We start from the raw sequence: 24,000 nt of genomic DNA on the forward strand, positions 1-24,000 counted from the left end.
TTGTTCTCCAGGTGTGTGAGGGACTGGTGGACCACAACAGCGATGGCGTCAACTGTGGAGCGGTTCCGCCTGTAGGCATACTGGTGATGGTCTGCTGTTATGTCGATGGACTTTTTTATGTGCGACATAACCAGCCTCTCAAAGCACTTCATTGCTATTGGTGTGAGAGCGATCAGGCGGTAGTCATTTAGACAGGACACTGTAGCGGCCATTGGCACAGGAACGATGCTGGACGTCTTGAAGCACGTTGGTACAGTGGCCTGGGAGAGTGAGATGTTTCAAATGTCCGTCATGACATCTGACAGCTGGTATGCGCTGCTGTCAGACTGAGAGAGGGGTCCTCTGGTGGAGGTGTGACCCTGGAGGTGGTGGTGGTGTTTGATGCCTCAAAGCGGGCATAAAAGGATTTAAAGTAGTGTCAGGTAGTTGTGGGTCTGGGGGACATTTTTTTTCTTCAATACAGTCCTGCAGCATTGGGACAGCTTCAGTGGGCCACACAGTGATGGTTCTCTGTGTAGATTTTCTGTTGTTTAGTATGGGGCAGTATGCAGGGACCAGCATGATGGAGATGTGGTCTGAAGTGCCGAGGTGGGGGAGGGGGGAGGCTCTGTATGTTCCACGTCTGTTTGTGTACACTTTGTTGAGTGTATTTTCCCCTTGAGTGGCGATGGTGCTGTGCTGGTGGAACATGGGGAGTGTGTCTTGCAGGTGAACATGGTTAAAGTCCCCTGCAACAACATACAGGGCCTCCGGGTGTTTGTTTTGCAACGGGCTGATTCAGCCATGCAGTTCCTTGAGGGCCGCGTTAGCATTTGCTTTTGGAGGGACATAAACAGCAGCTATGAACATGGCTGTAAATTTGCGTGGCAGATAGTGCGGCCGGCATTTGATAATCAAGTATTCGACTGCTTCAGAGCAGTGTCTGTCCGCCACGGAACAGTTTGTGCACCAACCTCGCTGAGGCAATACACAGCAACAATAGATAAGTGCTTCAAACTCTGCCACAAGTATGTCGTTTTGAACCTGTTGAAAATGAATGAACCAACAAACAACAGTAGAAACGGCACCATGAAGGTACAGTTTGCAAAAATCAGCCCATGCTTTTAAAATGATTTCTGCATTGTAAAATTGAACCATATCTTACACACTTTGATTTGGTATTGTGTTGGGAGGCCGCCACGGTCCTACAGCCTACAGCTACATCTGATGCGCTTTCAACTCGACAAACCAATCCCATTAGAGTCAACATTTTATTTAGCTTAAAATCCTTTAGCCCATCCACCTGCTATCAGATCTGATAACAATTTTCTTTTTCTTTTTTTTGCTCTGAGCAGCCTCTCCACCCCACTGACACACTATGATGCTCTTATATTCCTGTATCTCTATTTTTCTATTTATACCCACTGAGATGAGCAATGAGCCCCAGGCAGCCCTAACTCACCAACCAGGCACACATAGACACACCAACCAGAAACACTTTCTCTCTCAAACACACACACATACACACACACACACACACACACGTAAGTGGAGGATAGAGGGTTTCATCAACAGTGTGTCTGACCATATGAACTAATGTAATGCAGTTAGCTGTATTGTCGAGCCTCAGGAAGCACACAGAGGAAGGGAGTTCCCACTGTGGCCTTGCTTTCAGCCTTGTATTTGGGCATTCTGCTGCACAGCCTTAAAGTGAAAATCTGCTGTAAAATAAAAAAAAAAACAACAGCATCTGCTCTTCCTGTGAATTTGCTCATTCTAGGTTTGTAAACATGAACATGTGATAAACAAGAGTCATGAGTATCTTGGCAGAGTCACGAAAAGACACATCCCGAAGCATCACTGTGACAGTAATTGGGGTGATTTCATGAGGCTTTGGGCTTTTCAGTTGGTAGCTGTTGTGAAAGCAATGACATTAGGTATTTTTTTTTGGAATGTAAATGCTTAAGTTATATATAAATCCATAAAGTCACTTGACTTTTTTCATGAATCATTGCCAAAAAAGCGGCACGAGAGAGAGTGTGCTCAGGTCAATACCAATATTTCTTTAAGCTTTAATTAACTCCAGCAATCAAAAACCCATTAGCACTGAGCCATTTGGCCTGCTTGTTTTTCTGTGACCTCAACTAAAAGGTGAGTTTATCACATTAAATACATGTGAGCACTCGTACACCTGCACATACTCAGACATACAGGCTGGCACACACAGAGGGAGAGAGAGAGAGCCGGAGTACTACTGTGAAACTGAACCAATTTAAAAATGAATGAAGACAACGTTCATGAGAAACAGCCCATCTTCTATTATTTACAATATTGAGAATGCACTGAAACTGTGTCAGCTTGACTTGTTGCACCACCTCTGCCCTCTTTTCCCCTTTCTCCTTCTTTCATTACTACCGACACACCCCCTCTCCTCACACCCAACACACAGACACACACACACAAACAGATCCACACACACACACACACAAACAGATCCCCACACACACAAACAGATCCACACACATACACACACAAACACACACACATAGAGACACACACACACACACACACACACTTTTCCTCCCCTTATTGTTGAGTGATTGACAGAGTTTACCAGAGGTTGAACAGGGTCAGTATCATAACTCTTCAGCCCAGTGTAGCAGAGGGTAGTCAGGAGGAATATGGTGTACAGCAGATCCTCTTGTCCTCTTTGTATACACTTGATGCATTCCTCTATAGATAAGTGTACATGTACTGGCTATCTGCAGTAAGGATTTGTCTCCGGGAGCATGAGGGTTGGTCTTAACACGCAGTTTGGACGGATGCTTTAAAAGCATGTAAACATGCTACACAATTTCATTGACAATTTCTTTCTTGGAAAAACAAATCAACAGTTGCTAATGCGGCTGCTAATGTTATCACCACTGCATCCTGTCACCTCCAGTAAGACTCTGTTCATTTCTCTCTGCTAATAACCTCCTTTAATTACTGCTCAGACACAAATGATGTTCCTATTATAAAACATGTACACATTCACAAGACCCTTTTTAGAATAACTTTGGATTAATGTAATATTTTTATAATTTTTTTGTTTTGTCTTTTTTTTTTTTTTAACTAACAAACAATTGTCTTTTTTTGTCAAACCCATTTGTGCCACACCAGAACTTGCTGTGGGTACAACATGCATGAACCACTGAATTGGGATCAATACATCATCACATTACCATTGAACAGTCTTGTATAAAGTACTTGAAAGCAATACTTGAGTAAAGGTACAAGTATGTTACCAGAAAATGACTTTGGTAGAAGTTAAAGTCACCTTTTAGAATATTACTCGAGTAAAAATCTTAAAGTATTTGATATTTTCTGTACTTAAGTATCAAAAGTCATTTTCTGATATTAAAGGGGCGCTATGCATTTTTGTCTATGTCTTCGCTGTTTTCTCGCTTTTTGCTGGCAGATTTCTCTATAGAGCTCCCCCTACAGCTTCGGAATAGATATTTGGCAGCTCCTGTGTCTGACTCCTCTCTCGGTCAGTCTGCCGAGCGAGACGACCACCATTCAACCCGGAAAACCTGCATAGTTCCCCTTTAAATGTACTTAAGCATTAGAAACGTAAAAAGTGGCAGTTGGTCAAGGCCACACCCCCACCCTCCACCTTGCCCCCCCCTCACACAGAAATGGCACATCCTAAGGAAAGCTCATTGTGGGACTGACTCTAGTGGCCGTAGTTCTGCACCAAGGCTGAATTTCGGGAAAGAGACTTCAGATACAGTATTAGGGGACCACTAAGGTCTATATAAAAGAGACTTCAGATACAGTATTAGGGGACCACTAAGGCCTATATAAAAGAGACTTCAGATACAGTATTAGGGGACCACTAAGGCCTATATAAAAGAGACTTCAGATACAGTATTAGGGGACCACTAAGGCCTATATAAAAAGAGACTTCAGATACAGTATTAGGGGACCACTAAGGTCTATATAAAAGAGACTTCAGATACAGTATTAGGGGACCACTAAGGCCTATATAAAAGAGACTTCAGATACAGTATTAGGGGACCACTAAGGCCTATATAAAAGAGACTTCAGATACAGTATTAGGGGACCACTAAGGCCTATATAAAAGAGACTTCAGATACAGTATTAGGGGACCACTAAGGCCTATATAAAAGAGACTTCAGATACAGTATTAGGGGACCACTAAGGTCTATATAAAAGAGACTTCAGATACAGTATTAGGGGACCACTAAGGTCTATATAAAAGACTTCAGATACAGTATTAGGGGACCACTAAGGCCTATATAAAAGAGACTTCAGATACAGTATTAGGGGACCACTAAGGCCTATATAAAAGAGACTTCAGATACAGTATTAGGGGACCACTAAGGCCTATATAAAAAGAGACTTCAGATACAGTATTAGGGGACCACTAAGGCCTATATAAAAAGAGACTTCAGATACAGTATTAGGGGGACCACTAAGGCCTATATAAAAGAGACTTCAGATACAGTATTAGGGGACCACTAAGGCCTATATAAAAGAGACTTCAGATACAGTATTAGGGGACCACTAAGGCCTATATAAAAGCATCCAAAAAGCAGCATGTCATAGGATCTTTAAGGTATTGAAAGAGGCAATTGGGTCGGTGACAGACTTCTCAGATTCAATATATTTTCTCTCTCATAAACCATCTCTCCTCATCTCTACTCACTCTCTTCACATCTGCCAGGAGCTTGATATCCTGATACATCAGTTATTGAAGAGTGGCATGCTTTGATATCTACGCATATGCTGGGATATTTCATCTTTGGAGGGGGGTCTGTTGTTATAGCTCTGTTCCATCTGCCTCTACCTTCTCTCTCTCTCTCTCTCTCTCTCTCTCTCTCTCTCTCTCTCTCTCTCTCTCTCTCTCTCTCTCGTTCATTCACTCTTTGCAACACATCCATAGTCCACACGCTGGTGTTCGTATAGCTAAATAAGCAGTATGGGAGATGGTGGGTGAGACAGGTCACTCTGTATGTTTGTGTGCATTTGGGTCAAAGCTAATCTCATTCCAGTCTAGATGTGTCTAACAAATTCACCTCCAGACGTATTGACGCCTTTTTAGAGGAGACTGTCATGTACAGGCGTCTGCTAACATTTGATTACAATGTAATGTGACCCAGTATGCCATGTTTAAATATAGTGTGGAGCGATGGAATCTAGAGCACACGGTTATAGTTTAAGCTTTTGATACTGTGTAGCAACCATCATTTTGCCAACATCATGTCTTCATCAGAGGCAGTGAAGAAAATTGTCTGCACCCAGCTAATAGGATGGACATGCCGGCTTATTCATCCAGCCAATGCCATACACAGAATTTATTCATGTACATCATAAAAACATCATAGGGTGGAAAACATTGAAAATAAGATAAATGAATCTTTTTTATTTAGTCCATATGGTTGTTGTCTTTAATGTATAAAATGAATAGCTCTTAAAGCAAGGATTTCTATTTCACCTTACCTAGAACCTAGAATACTAAATCATTATGTTGCATTATGTATGCAAAACATGGATGGGCCTCCACCCTTATATGTTATGGTATTGAAATATTTAAAGCTACTGGATTAACATATTTAACACGACTGAAACACACGGACCGAATAAAAACAGGCTACTTACTAATTACTTACTCCTGTTTTGTGTTATTTGCTTTTGTCTGCCTCCATATGTGTAGAGCGTCCTTGGGTCCCCTGAAAGGCACTGTAAACATGCAAAGTAATATTATACACTATGGCATTGGCTAATATGGCCAGTACCTGTCTATTTTAAATGGTTTTACTGCCACTGCCTGTTCTTACTCTGACGAAAAGACCTGCTATGTGTTGCTACACCTTTTGAAAAGTTTGAACTATGACCATGTGCTCCAGATCTCTTCCTGTCTCATTGTCTGCTCTGTTGAGCCACTGGTTTGAGCTCTGAGTTGGCATCATTTCTATCCAGAGATTCCTTTATCCATATAAAGAACTGTCTGTCAGAGACCATCCCACTGTACTGCACTGCCACCACTGTAGCTCAGCAGTGCCAAGCTGTGCTCAGGCAATTAGAGAGCTGCCTTTGTTGCCTTTGACGAGTTTGACCCGTTTTGCTGATAATACGCATTTGCGCTGTCTATGCCTCTTTTTTCATTCTCTCGCACTCTCTCTCTGAATATGAGTGTTCTGGAGGGATCTTAATCCTGTAAAACAATGTTTGGTGTGAACAGTAAGAGGGAGCTGACCTTTACCTTCTCAGATATCATATCCATCTGGACATTCCCATAGATTACCCTAAAGAGTCTGTCTGTAGAAAGGGGGTGTGTGTGTGTTTATGCAATTACAATGTTGATTGAGTCGTGTGTGTGTGTGTGTGTGTGTGTGTGTGTGTGTGTGTGTGTGTGTGTGTGTGTGTGTGTGGGGGGGACATAGGAGTGAGAGGAAAGAGAGGAAGCTAGCTGCCGGCTTGCACACATGAGCATCCAGGGGTTATCTGTTCAGCCAAGTTCAGACAGACAGAGACTGTGAGAGAGGAGGAAGGGGAGTGAGGTAGGTAGATACTGAGGGATGGAGATATGGCAAAAAAGAGCAGAGATACTAAAGTGTGGGAGTGAGATAGACAGGAGGGCTCTACAACGATAGAGAAGGTAAACTACAGCTATACCTAGGTAGGAAAACAGAGCGGGGAAGGAAAAGATGACGAGAGGAGAGAGCAGTGAGGAAGGCAGAGTGATGAGGTGGTGTGGTTGAGAAAGAAAGGTAGGGGAGAGAAGTGTATGGACCAACATGAGATTACTGAGATGGACAAATTAGGATTTAAATCAGGTTTCAATAGGAGTAGATTTACATATAATAGGGATGATATGGATACGTCCTTACCAACATTAAGGAAAGCTTAAAAAATGTCCCTACCAACATTTTGGCTTTAACAGTACAGACTCTATTCTATAAATTATATTCGATGTAGTCTCGCACCTTCCTCCACAGCGCTGCGGAGGAGGGTCTGGCTAGTCCACACAGCACTTCGGGATGGGAGAAAAACGTGCTCTGGTTTATTGCATTTCTTAAAACCAATCACAATAGTCTTGGGCGGTGCTAAGCACCGGACGGAGCCACGGTGCCTCTGCAAAATAGCCTCAGGAAGGAACTTGTTTTGGTGGAACGTGTGTACGTTCAAAGGTTGTTTTAGTCGTGCAACAGAAAACTCAGATTGGACAGATAGTCTAGCTAGCTGTCTGGATTTACCCTGCAGAGATCTGAGGAGCAGTTAACCATAGTCCTCACAAATCCACCGGAGGTTAGAACGCCAACACAAAGAAAGAGGAAGGTAACGGACATCCAAAAACGGACATCCGAAAAGAGTGACATCCGGCAGAATTTCCAGCAGAACGAGAGCAATCCTGGAAGTGGAACGTCGTGGATATAGACTATATTCGATGTAGCTGTTTAACTAGCAAATCTAGCCGACAATGATGGAGACAAACTAATAGATTCATAGTAGGGCTGTTGGAACGAATTCCAAAAGTCAAATATAATTCGAATAGTACAAAAATCAATACTATTCAAATGCTGAAATTACTATTCAATGTGATTTTACAAAAAAAAAAATTATAAATATGTTAGCTAATGTTAGCTAATCTCCCTCTTCTCACCTTGGCCTACCCACATGTGAAAACTAAATGCTTTTGTCATGTCACGTCTGATGAACAATACGTTAGAGGGAGTGAGAAACACAAGGCGTTGTGAGGTCTTAACATCACAGAGCTAAAGTTACGTACCGAGTAACGTTAGTACAGGGGGAGTGACAGGCTGCTGCTGGAAATCGGAAGAAGGATGGGAAATAGTGTTAACATGACTTTAAAATCGACATCCACCGAGCCAAAATGCTTATGTTATCAATAGTTAGCTCGTTCTTGTTTCCTAACTACGTTGCGAGTTATAGGAGCTTAGGGGCTTCATGGAGACAGCTAGCTAAAGTTAATGTTAGCTGCCCTACAGCTGTCAGAGTAGCTTTGACTTAATATATTACCTTCTAATAGCTGTATTCTCAGTAACATGACAATCTGCATGGTATTATAGAGGAAGATTGACAGCTCTAATTCATAGTAACCAGGTGTTAAGCCCGAAACAGCACTGTGTTAAAAAGACAAAATGACCAGGGGTTGTGTTGGCGGGGGGGGCGGGAGGTACAGGTGACATGCAGACTGATCTCATGAAGTGGCGTATGTATGACACGCCAATTCGTATGCCATTTTGGCATGTTATTAAGGTGCATAATCGCTTTGGAGCGTGTTTATCAACGCCGTTTGGCCTCCATTGACTTACATTACCTTGCGATTGCGTGTGAATTTACACTGTAGCGAGTAGTATGAAAGGGCGAAAATCCGCGAAGGGAGGTTGGTTGGGGTGGAGGATGGGTGAAACACAGGACTTTCACCCAGGAGGTGGGGGATTGTGTCCCGTGTGTCACGTTTCCTAAACCCAACCGTCGCTTTCTTCTTTTCCTAAACCCAACCCGTCCGCTATACACGCGGATAGCTCCAAATGTAACATCCCATTCTGGGGTAGATATAAACGCGGATAGCTCCAAATGCAACGTCCCGTTCTTTGGCGTAAACATACACGCGGATAGCTCAAAATGCGTACAGATAGCACGCCACTTGTTTACGCGAAGTCATGATATCGCATTGTGACATGATGAAATCTCATCCACAAAAGCCAGTTTGAGTATTAGTTTGAAGGTTTATCAGACACACTGCTCAGCTGTGTACAGTACTATGAGGATTTAACAACTCTGGAAAGCTATCATAGTGGCAATCATTTCACAAGGATTACACAGATAATAGAATTACCCACCCATGTTACAAAGTAATGTCCCAGGAATGTGCCTTTCAACGTATAAGCATTGGCCAATGCCGTGTGTTAAGATGAGCCAGATTTGCTGGACAACACCTCCAGATTGACCTGCCTCCTACCACCCCACGGTGGTTTTTACCAACTTTGAAACCAAACCTACATCCTATGCTTGAATGTGGAAGAAGAGGTTTAGTTGGAAGACTGCGGGGCATCTTCCAGTCTTTGCAGAGATCAGAGGAATTGTGTCCACGCTGAGGCTCCTAAACCCCTGACAGCAACACACCACATCTGAAGAAGAGGAGGATCTGAGGCGCAGAAGTGGAGGAGAAAGGGAGAGGAGGAGGTGCAGGGAGAGAAAAGTGAAAGGTGTGGATTAAAGGAGGCAAGCTGCACACGTTTAAAGGAGAACTTTACGTGAATCTTGATCGCTATAAATATGCGAGTACTGTCGATGGAAAAAAAAAAACAAAAAAAAAACAGAATCGGTCCTAGCAAACTGGAGTTGCTGCAGCTAATGCCCAGAGCTAAAACGGCAGTTGTGTGGGCATATTCTAAAGAGTGCCTTTGTGCCTCTTAACAGACACATAATGCAATTAAAATGTCTGTGCAACATGAACAGGGCCCTTACGTGACAACAAGATGCGTTTTCAACTCAGACATCCTGCCGGTATCGACAGTACTCGCATATTTATAGCAATCGAGATTAACGTAAAAATTGGCCGGAGTTCTCCTTTAACGCTTAAGGAAGAATAGAGGAAAGGCATGACATGGCAAAATACTATACTTAAGTGAAGTCAGTATTGTTGCTTCATCCTCTTATATCCAAGTTTTCTTTTGTCAGTCTTACTTAAATAAATAAGAGTAAAATATATATTTTGTCTTTAGGCCTCAATTGTCTTTTTTTTTTTTTTTTTTAAAACATTGTTCTTAGAGTAAGTAAGTGTGCTCCCACTCTCAAATGAGTGAGTGTGCCAAGTTCTTGACTCACACACAGACAATTCAGGCTGCATGACTTAAGTGCAGGTGGTTAACCAATCAATAGTCTGTGCTGAGTGAAGTGAAGGCTGCAGCATGATCACTGCTTGCATGCATTCATGACTCAATGAGTGCTTTTCTCTCAGCATTGTGCAGAAAAAAGTGAGCGTGTGATGACTGTAAACTCTTGACAGTACAGTCATCCTTTAACAGCCTCTAAACGACAACAAACACACTTTCAGACCAAACAGTGAAGCACAAGTCTGATGACGTTTCTTCCACAACTTTTAAATCCAAACCCAAATTCCCCCATCAGCCCCTCCTCCTTTCTTTCTCCTTTCATGTTTTCTTGCTCATTATAATTTTGTTGATATACATTTTCTAAATCCTCCACCATCACCCAGTGCTTTTTCTTCCCCCTCACCCCTCCTCCTCTCCAACTCCTTGAAAGCTGTAAATCGGGACAGTTCCGCAGCGGAGGGGTTAAGCTGAACCCGGCCTTGTGATTGGCTGCCGGCCGGCGGTCTGAACCAGCCTACAGAAAGAGGTAACCAGGCAACCTCAGAGAGGGAGAGAGAGCGAGAGGAAAGAAGAGGGGGCTAGAGGAGCGAGGAGGGGGGAAAAAACGCGCTGAAAGAAGCCTGGCATAGTTTTGTGGGGATTGTGGAAAAAGATGTAACGAGGCTTTCAAGCGCTCTCCCCGGGATGGAAAACTGGATTAATCTCCCTGCTGAAATACACTGTGGATGTCTGAATAAAACAGGAGGAGATACGCGGGAATGAATGGATTCTAAAGCCTTTTCACAAAATGGGAACTAACTGTGCTCATTTTCGCTGTAGTGCAAAGGTAAGTGCGCCAATGCAAACAGCCTGAACGGATGCAGCACAAGTGGCACATCTCGGCCCGGTCCCGTGCGCAGGGGCTACAAAGTGTGTAGGCTACTTTTAGATCGGTGTGCGATAGTTAGCGTTTTTGGACATTAAGAAGAGCCTGTGGATTCAGTCTCCTATCACTGCAATGAATTATCTATTTCTGCTGCTGCTGGTCCGTCAGGGTTTTAGTGCTTGTGTGTGTGTGTGTGTGTGTGTTTGGGGGGGGGGACTGACCCCCTCACTGTAACATAGTGGTCAGGGGCAGTGTGTTTGTGTCTGTGGTGTTAGGCGGGAGGAAAGACCGTGATTTGCTGCATTTGGCATCTGTCTCCCCGGCGTTTGTAGGCTAGTTGTGTTCGCCCTTCTATCGGAGATCATTATTCATGGGGATTTCTATAAAGTGATAAAAACCGTCGCAAGTTTGTATTCCTTTACCCTCAGAAATATCTTTGCAATTATAACGTGCACTTAATGTGCTTCCCCTTGTTTGGTGTAGCTGTCTGCCTGCTCCTCTGCCCCCAGCGAACATTATCTTGGAGGGTAGTCTGTCTTTAGTACTCGATGGTGACATTATAGTAACCTCATTATAGGCTACTTCAACTTAAATGAGTCGTATAGGCCTATTCAGTAGTGTGTTTTTGTGACCCTACTTTTTTCAAGTGTATGGTCACACACATTTTATTCAGGCTACTTTATTTAATGCTCCTTTGGAGAGGGAGGCTGTCTACCCCCGCAGTGGTTAAATGAATGTTAGTGATTTGTGGTTGTTTTTTTTTGCCCACTTCGGAGGGAATTGGCTCGCAAGGTGAGTGAAGTGAAATGAAGTGAAACGCGGTACAGTGGATTGGTTACACGGATGTTGAAGTGTTAGCGTAGAAATGTAGTGAATGACTGGTTCTCAGTCACTGGGTTAAGGTTGATGTAGAGAGAGAGAGAGAGAGAGAGAGAGAGAGAGAGAGAGAGGGAAGGAGCGTTGAATGGGCGACCCGGTCAGTTTGCTCAGTCGGCCCAGGCTCCGCTGCAGCTAAAAGCCGCATTAATCATGAAGCTGGTGTGCTCTGCAGACCCTCTCTCTCTCTCTCTCTCTCTCTCTCTCTCTCTCTCTCTCTCTCCCTCTCTCTCCCCTCTCTCTCTCTCTCTCTCTCTCCCTCTCTCTCTCTCTCTCTCCCTCTCTCTCTCTCTCTCTCTCTCTCTCTCTCTCTCTCTCTCTCTCTCTCTCTCTCTCTCTCTCTCTCTCTCTCTCTCTCTCTCTCTCTCTCCCTCTCTCCCTCTCTCTCTCTCTCTCTCTCTCTCTCTCTCTCTCTCTCTCTCTCTCTCTCCCTCTCTCTCTCCCCCCTCTCTCTCTCTCTCTCCCTCTCTCTCCCTCTCTCTCTCTCTCTCTCTCCCCTCTCTCTCTCTCTCTCTCTCTCTCCCTCTCTCTCTCTCCCTCTCTCTCCCTCTCTCTCTCCCTCTCTCTCCCTCTCTCTCTCTCTCTCCCCTCTCTCTCCCTCTCTCTCACCCTCTCTCTCTCCCCTCTCTCCCCTCTCTCTCTCTCTCTCTCTCTCTCTCTCTCTCTCCATCTCTCTCCCCCTCTCTCTCCCTCTCTCTCTCTCTCTCTCTCCCCCCCCCTCTGTCTGCACAACCTGCATCAGCTTTATACAGGTGTTAGTAGCTGCATGTGAATTGGTTGTTTCCTGTATACATGTTTAAAATAGGACTTTATTGAATGTGTTAGATTTAGTCACAGATGTCACTCACAGTATTGTATGTTGAGTATTTCTAATTTGTGAAACTAAATAAATTGTTCTGCATGTCAGATGGAAACAAATGGTTATTAGTTACTCAGCAGATTTAGAATGTGCATGTCTAACATTGAAATCATAAACTACTACTATTAAACTACTATATCCAAAAATGTACCCATAAGGCCACTTCCAACTATTTCTCATACAGCACATACAGGGGACCGCCCTTAATAATGAGTACTTTTGATAATTACTGTAAACATTTTACTGTCGCTTATTTACTTTTAGAGATTTGAATGCAGGACATTTTATTTATAATTAATTAAATAGTAGTGCTACTTGTTAAGGATTTGAATACTTTTTCCACTACTGCCAAACAGACCTCTTACTTCTGCCTGTATGGGCCCAGCAGGCGACTTCAGGGCGTCATAGTAACCCACAGAGTATTGTGTAGTTAACTCAAAGAAAACCCTGTTGAAGGCTCTCTTTCTCCCTCTTTCAATTCCCATCTCCATCTGCTCCGTCTACAGTCTCTGCCTCACTCTCTGTTACTTTCCACAACCCAACTCTTGTAATTTATGTTTTCCAATGCAGTATAGCAGGTCTCATTGTCTGTGCTGTTTAACGGTCGACAGTGCTGTTTGAATGAACGTTGGACTAAATCTCAAACAGAAAAGAGCTCTTTCAGGTTGTGTAGTGTTGACGTCAGGAAATCGTTGCAACCTGGACATTAGTATTCTGGTTCCTAAAGCTTGTAACAGCTTTTGCAAAAGTAAACTTGTAACTCTGAATTTGTATTTGAGTTGGAGACGTGGTGTACCTCTGATATCTGGAGAGCCTGCTTTTTACTCTTAGAGTTTGGTGCACACAAACTCATCTGACACCATGTAAACATCTGCATAAAGTGGCAAGCTGTACAAAATGAAGCACCACCTGCAAAGAATTGCGTTTAACTGGGTTATTTGTGAAGTTTAGCACTTTAAAAGTAAGGGTGGCCATTGAGCACATTGACGTGAACATTTTATCAGCCAGGAAGAATGTACCAAATGACTGGCTTGAAGTGCTGTGACAACCAAAAGGTTAAAATAACATGTATTGTTGGAATATCACCCATAACCTGTTTACACCGTAGAGTTATATTGCAGTCTTATCATTCACATTGCTGCCTACTTTGCTGTTGCACCCCAGCGACACTTGTTGCCATGGATACAATTCAACTTCCACCACAAATTGAGGGCCTATTCAAGTTACGTACTCGAGTCCATGCAGGCGGTGTCTCAGTGGCTTTTCTTTAAATCAGCTGTGCTGAAAACAATGAGCAGGCAGCTGCAGTGGAAATAAACTTGTGCATAAAGATAACTAACATTCACCAAGTTCACCAGCTTTTTTATTTTTCCTTTCCTGTTCCTAACCCTAACCCTGACCTGGAAGCCCAATGGGAATGCTTTTTTGTCCTCACTTTATCTAACGTGATGACAACAACAACAACATGACTCCACAGTCAGATTCCTTTTCCTTTGGACCATTTCTGACCATGGTTCACTTTTAAGTCCATTTAGATGTTGATGGCAGTCTTTAGGTCAGCCTCAATATCTTTGTATTAGGGTTGCACGATATTGACAAAATGTGAAATTGCGATATCAATATTAATTTTGATATTTTTTAAACATTTGTAAAATTACAAAAGTTAAGGGAAACTCATCACAATAGATTCATAACAAATACAACACAATGTTTATTTCAACTGACTGTCATATTGGACTGGTCCAACATGAATAAATAAATAAGGACCATGTCTACAGAACAGGACATGTTTTACTGGTTGGACAGTATACAATCTGTCATGTCCAGTACTAAAACATGCAGTCTTTGTTTTGGTAACTTCCTAAATCATACAACAGCTGTGCTCTTTTCCTCCTCGTCAGGCCTTTTGTATTCTACCCTTTCTCCCCTCACCTCTGTAAATTAAGATTGAACCAGTGTTATTGTCTTCTCCGTTTGAGCTACAGAAGCTACAAAGCACTCTGTGCTTCCTAAATGTACATCTCAGTATAGATAGAGTTCTTATGTATTGACAACAGTAAAAAAACAGAACAGAAAAGAAGACATCCCAGTGAAAATTATACCTTCTTTGCTGAGGCATTTTAAACAGGTTGTAACATGTTAAATATCTGTATTTTTTTCAGTTGTGGGTTCCACCATTACAGCGAAAGGAAAGGGGGAGGGGGGAAATTGACTGGAACCTTGGCTGGCTGCCCTTCTCATTGATCCACATCCTGTGTCTGCGCGTCTGTGTGTGTTTGTGTGTGTGACATTCTCTCGGATATAATTGGCATCGAGAATATCTTTACAGCCCACTAGAAGTGTGTGTGTGTGTGTGTGTGTGTGTGTGTGTGTGTGTATATACATATGTACCCTATTTCCTGGCCTTTATTCACTGTTAAGGAAAGTGTATTTGTGATACTGTACAAATCAGCATCCATCACACAGACACATAGACTTAAAGACACAGCATGTGCACAGAACTATCATTACACACACACACACACACACACACACACACACACACACACACACATCAGGGCCTGTGTGAGAGCAGAGCAGTCCATCCAGAGGTGCAGATCGAGCTGCCAGCTAATCTGCCTCTGCAGTCTGTAATCTGTAATCTTCTTAAAACACTCGCAATCTGTCCACACCACTGGGATTAGCATCTGCATCTAACATCAGAGCACACACACAAACACACACACTCTGCCCTTACATTTGACCGCAAAAAGACTGCTGTGTGGATTTGGCATGCTTTGCTTTTGCAGCCCGACCTCCTATCTTTAGACAGCACTGTGACTGAAATAGAAGTAGTTAAGTCTACTTTACTAGTTTTGCAGAGGACCATAGTAAGTGTAAATGATGTATAATTGTGTTCACAATAATTGTGTTAACAATCAGAAGTGTGTGGGCAGGTATTCGAAAAATTGGATCGGACCTCAAGACCTTATGGTGATCTTCATAAACCTCACAAATAGTATTTTCATGGTTACAACAGATCAGAGTCATTGGCTACATGCAGCTTTTCACTACCAGTCTAGAAATGAATGAACCGTAGTAATTGCTTTATTTTTTTCATTCACATCCAGCCATGTTTTAGCCCTCTGCTTCTCTGTGCATTATCGCCCCTCCACATCTTTACCCTCACAGTGTCCTTTCTGTGTTTTCTCAATCTGTCTCTTTGGTTCTCCATCTCTGCCCTGTTCCTGCTGTCAGTTTTTCTCAGCATTGCTGTGCCTCTTTCTCTCCCTCCATCTCTCTCTGTCTCTCTCTCCCCTTCTCTCCCTCCATCTCTCTCTGCCTGCCTGTAGTGTAGCTTCGGGGATCCTGTTGTTTCAGATGAGATGTTGATATTGGAACTGAGACTGTTGGCTTCTTCCTTTTTCTTTTTTTTTTTTTTTCTTCTCCACATCACCATTAGTATTTCACATCATCATTATCACAGTTTTCTCTTACATACTGCTGAACACCTCTGGTCCTTCTGTTCATTTTGTTCTCCAGTGAGCACCACTTTGGGGTGAAATCGCAAAGGTGTTCACTTTGTTAATGAGTTTTCACAGCAAACAAAAGCACTTTAGAGTAGGAGGTAAAGACACACATACACACACAGAGGCATGTACCAGACTGGAGTCACAGCGCATTAACACTTAAATTAACTGAACGCCTTACATTCTCATTTTCCCCCTTCAAACCCTGTGTCGTGTCTCAGCAGACCCCAGCAGTATTACATGCTCCTTGTGACATTTTAGGTGCCGAGGAAACGGGCAAACAAAGCATCATAAATGACATTTTAATTTGTGTCCTCTGCCTTTCATCCAGCCATGTACAAAGGAGCCGAGATGCCTCTTTTTTTTTCTTTTTTTTTTTTAACCATATTCTTTATTCAAGCAATACAATAGATAATGCATGCATGTGCAGCAGGGAGGGAGAAAGGGAGCGGGCTCTCAAGTTTGCTGGGGGGTTTGTTAGCTACATTTCTCTATGGTACGGCTCCACTGACTTCCACACTCACTGTGAGACTGCAACAAAGTTAGAGAAAAGAAATAGACAGAGACAGGAATGGAAATGTGTTTTCCTTAGAGGATTTCCTCTATATATTTCTCCCCCTCTTTCTTTCTCTCTTTGTCTCTTTTGCTTTCTCTCCATCTGTGCTTTTCTGTGGCTGCTCACTAATGAATTTTTAACCGTCCCATGATCCTTCCCTTTGTCTCTCCCTTACTCTCTGTTTGTACAGATTAGTCACAATTCAATATCCGTCATTAGCTATTGTCTTCACTGCACCTAATTCACAGTTATGTTTCATCGGAAGGTAACCTAATGCATGGCAGGAGCTTCTCAGTCATGTGGAAGTGACATAGGCTGTCTGACCGTGTCTCGCTTTGAAAGACAAGGTCCTGCTAACCAAATTTGGTTCTTCCTAGGCAAAGGTAGGGCTGCCGTGTGCGCCAGACACTACGGCTGCTCGATTAAGGAAAGAAATCCTAATCAGGATTATTTTGGTCAATATTGAAATCACGATTATTCAACACGAGTACTCATTGTCTTTTGGAAAGATGTTGCAATTATTGAAGTTATTGAATCAACAGTAAACACCTTGCACTGTGAAATTAATACTTTTGCCGTTTAAACTTTTTTTTTCTTCTCTCATTTAGAACACAAGACAAAATAAGAGTTTACTTGCAAAATGTAATGTGCAAAATAATCTTTTTTTTCTTTCTCTCCTCTGTTTTTGTGATCATTAGGAGCTGAAATCGTAATCACGATTCAAAATTTTGATTAATTGCACAGCCCTACCAGACACAAGGAGGCGGGCTAAGCCTGGCATCTGTACCCAGGACAGAAGAGCTGTCCCTGGGTCAGAACCACATCACGAGCGCTCTCCCTGGAGCATCTGGTGTCCGGCTGGTACAGCGCTCGCTGGGCTCAGAGGAGCGGGTTGGGCGCCCAGATGCTGCAGCATTCTGCCTACTGAGCTCACACTTTCTGACACAAACACTGTCACACTTACGCTCATGCATGATATGACACATATACCCCAGCGTGAATTTGCGCTCACCTATGAAGTTGCGTGCTTCTGTTCTCGTCTCTTAGCCCTTCAGTGTCACACCCAAGCACTTTTGTGATCACAGAATGGAGTTTTATGTGGTTTCACGGGTCATGAAATCTGCTCAACCCATAAACCAAGTTAAGTTTCAATTAAGGTAGAAACATAAAAATGATCAAAATGGGATTAGCTTTTTCATGCAGCATTAAAGCAACAGGGGACATTTACCTGTGAGGCTTTAGTTTTACTGTGCTCTACCTGTAACTGATCTTTTATAGAGCTGCAACTAACTAATGAAATGTCAATCAGTGTTCCCCAAAGACCAAGATGACGTCCTTAAATGCCTTGTTTTGTCCACAACTCAAAGATAGTCAGTTTACTGTCACAGAGGAGAGAAGAAACCAAAAATGAGTCACATTTAATTAAGGATGGAATCAGATAATTTTACTTTTGTCTTCATAAAAAAATTACTCAAACCGATTAATCGATTATAAAAATAGTTGGCGGTTCATTTAAAAGTTGACAACTATGCGATTAATCTTTGCAGCTCTAATCTTTTACAGAACTTTTTGGGTAGAGCACATTGTGTAACTGCATTATTAATACCAATCTAAAACAAATCTGATTAAATTATTCTGTATAGACCTCTGCAAACAGACTTTTTATAGACAGACTAATAGACAAAATGTTTATTTATGAGAGTAAATTGAACTGAGGCGAAAAAGAGAAGGAGCTCAGACTCAGCGGAGGTTAAGGCTGAGGTGAGTAATGACTGAAGCTTCTTCTCACTGTCAATGGTGCTGCAGAGCCGTGAGTGGCCATTTCACTGCACGGCCTTGGCCATTTATTGTCATCAACACTCGTGCATAAGAAGAACGCACACTTGTGCACGTGTAAAAACGTGGACACACACTGCTACTCTTTGCCCATCCCACTACCTCCCACTGTGCACTTCAAACACCACGCACGCACGCACTTTGGGCCCTCCTCGCTCTGCCATGCATTTAGAGAGGTGAGGGAAGCAGATTGAATGCAGTCTATAGGCCATTTTTATGGACCTGCTGTGCAAAGGTCAGTCACTTTGACTGCTAGAGCCACCACTGAGAGAGAGTGGCCAGATTATGAATGAGCAGGCCTAATGCATTTTAAACTAGTTTGCACTCCGCAGAGAGTGTATTATGTCAGCTATGATTGTCAAATTTTCACCAAACGTTAATCATTTCTTACGTGTCATACCATTGCACCAGGTGTTTGGAGCTCTGGAGAGTCGATATCCACCATTTAAACATTGAGGTCTAAGGACATTTTTAGATATCTACTTGAATTCTCCTTTTAAGGTTGTGTGTGCATATAACTGATCCCTGTGTGTTTCATATCAAAATATTCAGAATTACCTCAGCTTTCTGTTTAGTGACGCCCCAAATAGTTCCAGAGCAATGTATAAGGAGATAATTTGGCCCTAAAGCGGAACTATTTCCCAAATATCTTGTGAAAACATACTTTACAAAGGTCTTGGGTTCACAAAAGTAGCGTAATATATGAATAAAATAGTAAATAAATGTCAAAAATGAAATGTTATAATATCGCTTTTAGAGTAGGAGTGTTGTCAAACGTTGCTTGGACTCGCCGGTGCGTCTTTTGTCTTCAGAGGGTTAAACTGGAAAAGAGCTTTTCAGCACCAACTTGTGGTTTGGTTGGACCATTAAAGGCGTACTATTCCAGCTTCTGTCTGTCTGTAGGGGGACAGAAGCTGGAAAAGTTGCATAGTATGCCTTTAATGGACAGTTTGTGCTCTTATTGCTAAAGGAAAGCAAAGTTTGATAACGTACTGTAGGAACCTCCTCAGAATTATGAAGTGCTTAATGAGATATCACATCAACCACCACAACAGCACTTCTACAGTTTTAATAAAAATGTATATAACATTTTTTTTACAGAATGACACAAATATTAAATAAATAATACCACGGATCTCTCTAGATGATGGTAATCTGAATCCATAAACAGTGATCCACTCATGGATTCACTACCACAGGCAACATTTCTTCTTTTGGAATATATCTGTCACATTTCTATGCCTCTGCGCCGGTGACAGCCTTGGCCCTACGTATTATGTTTTGGGGTTGTCCGTCCGTCCGTCCTATTCTTGGGAACACAATATCTCAGGACCCTCTAAAGGGAATTTCTTCAAATTAAGGCACAAACATTCACTTAGACTCAAGGAAGAGGGTTATACTTTTGTGTTCAAAGGTCAATGTCACTGTGACCTCACAATTTTGTGGCCATAATTCAAGAATTCCTACGCTTATTATGACATTTCATCTCAACTTCACTGTGACATCATAATGTTCTGCACCCCAACACTTTTCTGACCATTATTTAACGCAACGTTTTTTCTATATGTACCGTTGTATTCACAAATAAAACAACCAGAGAAACACATTGTTTAACAAATACATTTATATATGATGTTGTTAATGCTTTCACACACACACACACACACACACACACACACACACACAAACAACACCTACATACCGACATATATCCCTCCAGTGGCAGTATTTTTTATTTTTTTCCCACAATAATTCCACTTCAACTGTTTTCTGGCAGTTGTGTAAGAGGATTTGAACCACAGACACGTAAATACACATTAGGAATACAGATAAAATGAATTGGGCCTCACTGCTGGACATTTCTAGCCAAAATCAGCCCAGATATAGTTAGTGCTGCTGTGTGCTTTAGAGTGAGCTGTAAAAGTGGAGCTTTAGTGCTAGTAAGGATGTGTTTTAGACAAGCATTTACAGAAAATAAAATACAGCTGTACCATTTATTTTATGAAAGCCTAAAGTAGCTTAAAGCTGCATTACGCCATTTTTGGCTACTAGTGGGTTGAAGACCCTAACACAAACGTTACAGTAAGCAGCTTTGACAATGTTTCAGCTTATCACGTTCTTATGGTTAAGCCTGGGGCTGTTAGCAAACAATTGCCTACTTATCCAGCAGAAACAGAGCAACATGAACATCCCATTACAATCCACATTATCTCCACCTGTTCAGTGCATGTCTAATATTGTCTCCTTCGGCTTGCCACCATTTCACACTGATCACATAAAGAAGAACTAGCTTGGTAGGCTACAATGCTGGAAGTTTTGTTTTATATGAGCTGGCAGAGTTTTGGTGTGTTCGACTCAAATCAGTGAGCCGAAAGTTGCTGACTTGTGTGGAATTGCTAGGACTGTTGAACCTTTCATCTGACAGGGAGTAATATTATTCAATGTTAACATAAATAATGTTGCTTCCATAGACTATAGAATGTATGAAATATGGGCGTTGTCACCCATAGGTTTCTAAAGAGCCAAAATGAAGCCCAAAGTGGGCGGCTCCTCGTGGCTCCGGCCATCGCCATCTTGGCAGTGCCTGATGTCGGCTAATCCGAAAATGGCCAAAGAGGCTGAGCGTGGTGGAGCTGGGATTGGCGTGTTGGGGTGTGTGTGTGGGTAGTCAGCCTCTCAGTCAGGGGTCTTCTTTAAGGATGAATGGAGGATTCAATCACCTGCTCTCAGGTCATTTGTGCTCCTTGATCAAGTTCCACCGAGCATCTACTAGACTGACACACATTCTACTGCTAGAGGCACGCACGCTCACACACACAGTCAAATGATGAAGAGGACATATTTTTTCATTATAAAAGTGCTTTTGATGGCACCCTTACCCTTAGGCCATGATCTATCTCACTCTTCTCTCTCTCTCTCTCTCTCTCTCTCTCTCTCTCTCTCACACACACACACACACACACATGCACTTTCCCTCCATTCTATATCTGAGCATTAAGATAGGCAGCCTTCAATTAGCTGGATATGCCTTAAGATAACGATTTCTCTATCCATAACAGTCTGAGGGCTGATGAGTAATTTTTGGGGTTAAAAGACCACCCATTCAACCATGGGGCCATGCTCACTATGTGCATTAATGAGATAGGCTACTGTAGATCTAAGAGCTGCAAGATTAAATGCCTGAACTGATTTGATGCTTTCAATCACACACACCCATAATAGCCATGCCTGGAGCTGACAGAAATATTAGACGAGGGCTTATTTTGAGGTTGATAATATGATGTGGATGAGTGGACCACCATGTTTGGTGTGTGTGCTTGTGTGTGTGTGTGTGTGTGTGTGTGTGTGTGATTTCAAATAGCACACATGCTTTTTCTGCACATTGCTTCAGTCGTAGGCAGCTGGTATTAGCAGCTGTACTGTAAAAGATACTTCTAAAGTGAGCTTCATTTATCTTCCCTTTCCATATTTTTCCATGTGGCTGTATGAATGTAAGTAGGCAGACTGGGCATGGGAGGACTGTTCTCTTCAGCATGGGGCATATATGTAAGGAGTGTGTGCTTTAAGCAACTTTTTCACGTCATAAAGTAGCAAAGTGCTACAGCAGCCATTATGAGTAGCTCGTGTCCTTCTGGGCAAAAGAGACAAAAAATGAAAAGTGACATAAAAAGTTAATTGGGAAGAAAAAGGTGCAATTCTAGGCATGTGTTTAAAATGGAGCCACCTAGAAAGGGAACATTAGGAATAAAAGTGAAGGACAGAGGGAGGAATAAAGAAGGAGCAGCAGGAAGTGCGAGATGCAGAGAAGTGAGGTGAGAAATGGTTGTGATTGCCTGGTGTGCCTCAGCGAGTTCTGCTGTTATTAGTCATACTATCTGCTGCTGCGATTTGCCCAGCTCACCTCACCCAGCCCTCGCCTGCACCTTGCCACCTGGTGTGTGCTTGTGCCCTCATGCGTTTGCGTGGATGTCTAATGGGTTTTAGAGCCCACTGTCTCACTTTCCCCACTCTCTCTATCCCCCCTCTCTCTGGAGCCTCTCCACTCGCCTGGAGAAAACAGACTCTTACCTTGGCCTTTGCTGTAAATCGCCCTCAAATGAGTTCTCACTGTGATCCTCTCATGCTGCCTTGGACCAGAGCTCTCTTGAGAGAACAACTTAATGATCCCCAGTCTGATAAACGGAGGCCATAGAATGAATGGAAATGTGGGAAAGGGAATATTTTGAAAGCCGGTATTGTCTTTCAGGGGTCCTTCCCGAGAGTGGACCTCTTAACCAGAATGGATTGACCTCCGCAATTTATTACCTACACTGCTGACATCCATCGCATCTCAGCCCTCAGGGACACACACGCAATAATAATATCACAGCAGCCCCATACAACTGGCCATATGACTGCCTGCCTGCTGCTGTGGCTGCCTGCACGGTTTATTCAATGACTGACAGAGTGGGGCAGTAGCTTCCTCTGTGGGTTTCTGTACAATATACTGCTGCCTACTGGGACTACATTTATGATTCGTTCTGTTTGGGTAACTGGTGCTCTGGCTGGATGTTTGGATGTAAGACTTGCATCCATATAGACATACATGGGTCATGACTGTTGGCCACCGCCACGCTCAGTCGCCTTTCCAGTATCTTTTCTGGCATTGACGCACAGCGGGTGCACAACTGAGAGTCAGCCAGCGCTGCCTGAGTGTGTTTGCCCGAGATGGATGCCCCACAGGACGCGGGGAACAGGCGGGATACAGCCTCACTAGCCTTTGGTTCCGACCCTTTGGCAGGGACCGCTGCCGAGGACATGGTGACCGGAAAGGAAGAAAAACGGCGTAAATATACAACCTTAGCAGGCACGTCGTGACAAGATTTGCACACGAGGTTTAGCACGTTAGCTCACTCCAGGTAACCGGTCCGGCTAACAAACGAATGCTTACCAAACCCAGGGAGGCTTGCCAGAGGATAAAAGAGTTACACAGCTAAGCAACCGATAAACAAATACCGACTAGCCGACAGAAGAGCAGTTCGCCTTGACGCGGACACTGCTTTCAAACTGTGTAACCACAAGGTAAAAACTTCTTGCGAAGTACTTACTCAGCCTTACTCCAGACTGGGTCGGGAACTACGTTCAGCGACGTAATCCTTAACGGTCCATCTGTGAACTGCAGAGGTGGAAAGTAACGAAATACATTCACTCACTTTACTGTATTGAGTAGTTTTGTTGTGTATTTTTCAAGTAAAATCGGTATTTTAAAATGTACTTGATTACGTTTTGAGTGTATTTTGTAAGTATTGTATTTCACTACGTTACAAATCCTATCCGTTACGGAGTTAAAAAAAAACTAACCGAAAGGAAGAAAAAACAAATCGCGCCCGGAACCACTACACCAGACCTTGTGCGAATGTATGCAGCTTCTTCTTCTCTGGTTGCAAGTCGCAATTAAAAAGAGGTAGAAGAAGAACTGCAATGTGTCAGACCCCTGTGTCGGCGAGCTGTGAACTGAGTGGGAGACGTTAGCATGGACATAAATGAGCTGTTAGCCCTCAAAAATGTCAGCTCGTGGCAAAGAGAGGTCGATACAGAGTGCCGAGTTTTTAACCAAACATGGACTTCTAAGTATGTATTTACTGAAGTCAAAGGTAAAGCCGTGTGCT

General features: G+C 42.9%; 1 protein-coding gene across 2 annotated transcripts in view; it reads left to right on the forward strand.

Moving 5' to 3' along the window:
• Positions 1-10,415: 10,415 nt before the first annotated feature.
• dab1a (DAB adaptor protein 1a) overlaps positions 10,416-24,000 on the forward strand; it is an 87,774-nt gene continuing 74,189 nt past the window's right edge. For both annotated transcript variants that reach the window (XM_078259638.1, XM_078259637.1), the window contains exon 1: positions 10,416-10,677. The gene's annotated coding sequence lies outside the window, so the exon portion shown is untranslated. The remainder of the gene's footprint in view (positions 10,678-24,000) is intronic.

Source organism: Sander vitreus, chromosome 9 (genome assembly GCF_031162955.1).
Source record: "Sander vitreus isolate 19-12246 chromosome 9, sanVit1, whole genome shotgun sequence".
Lineage (NCBI taxonomy): Eukaryota > Metazoa > Chordata > Actinopteri > Perciformes > Percidae > Sander > Sander vitreus.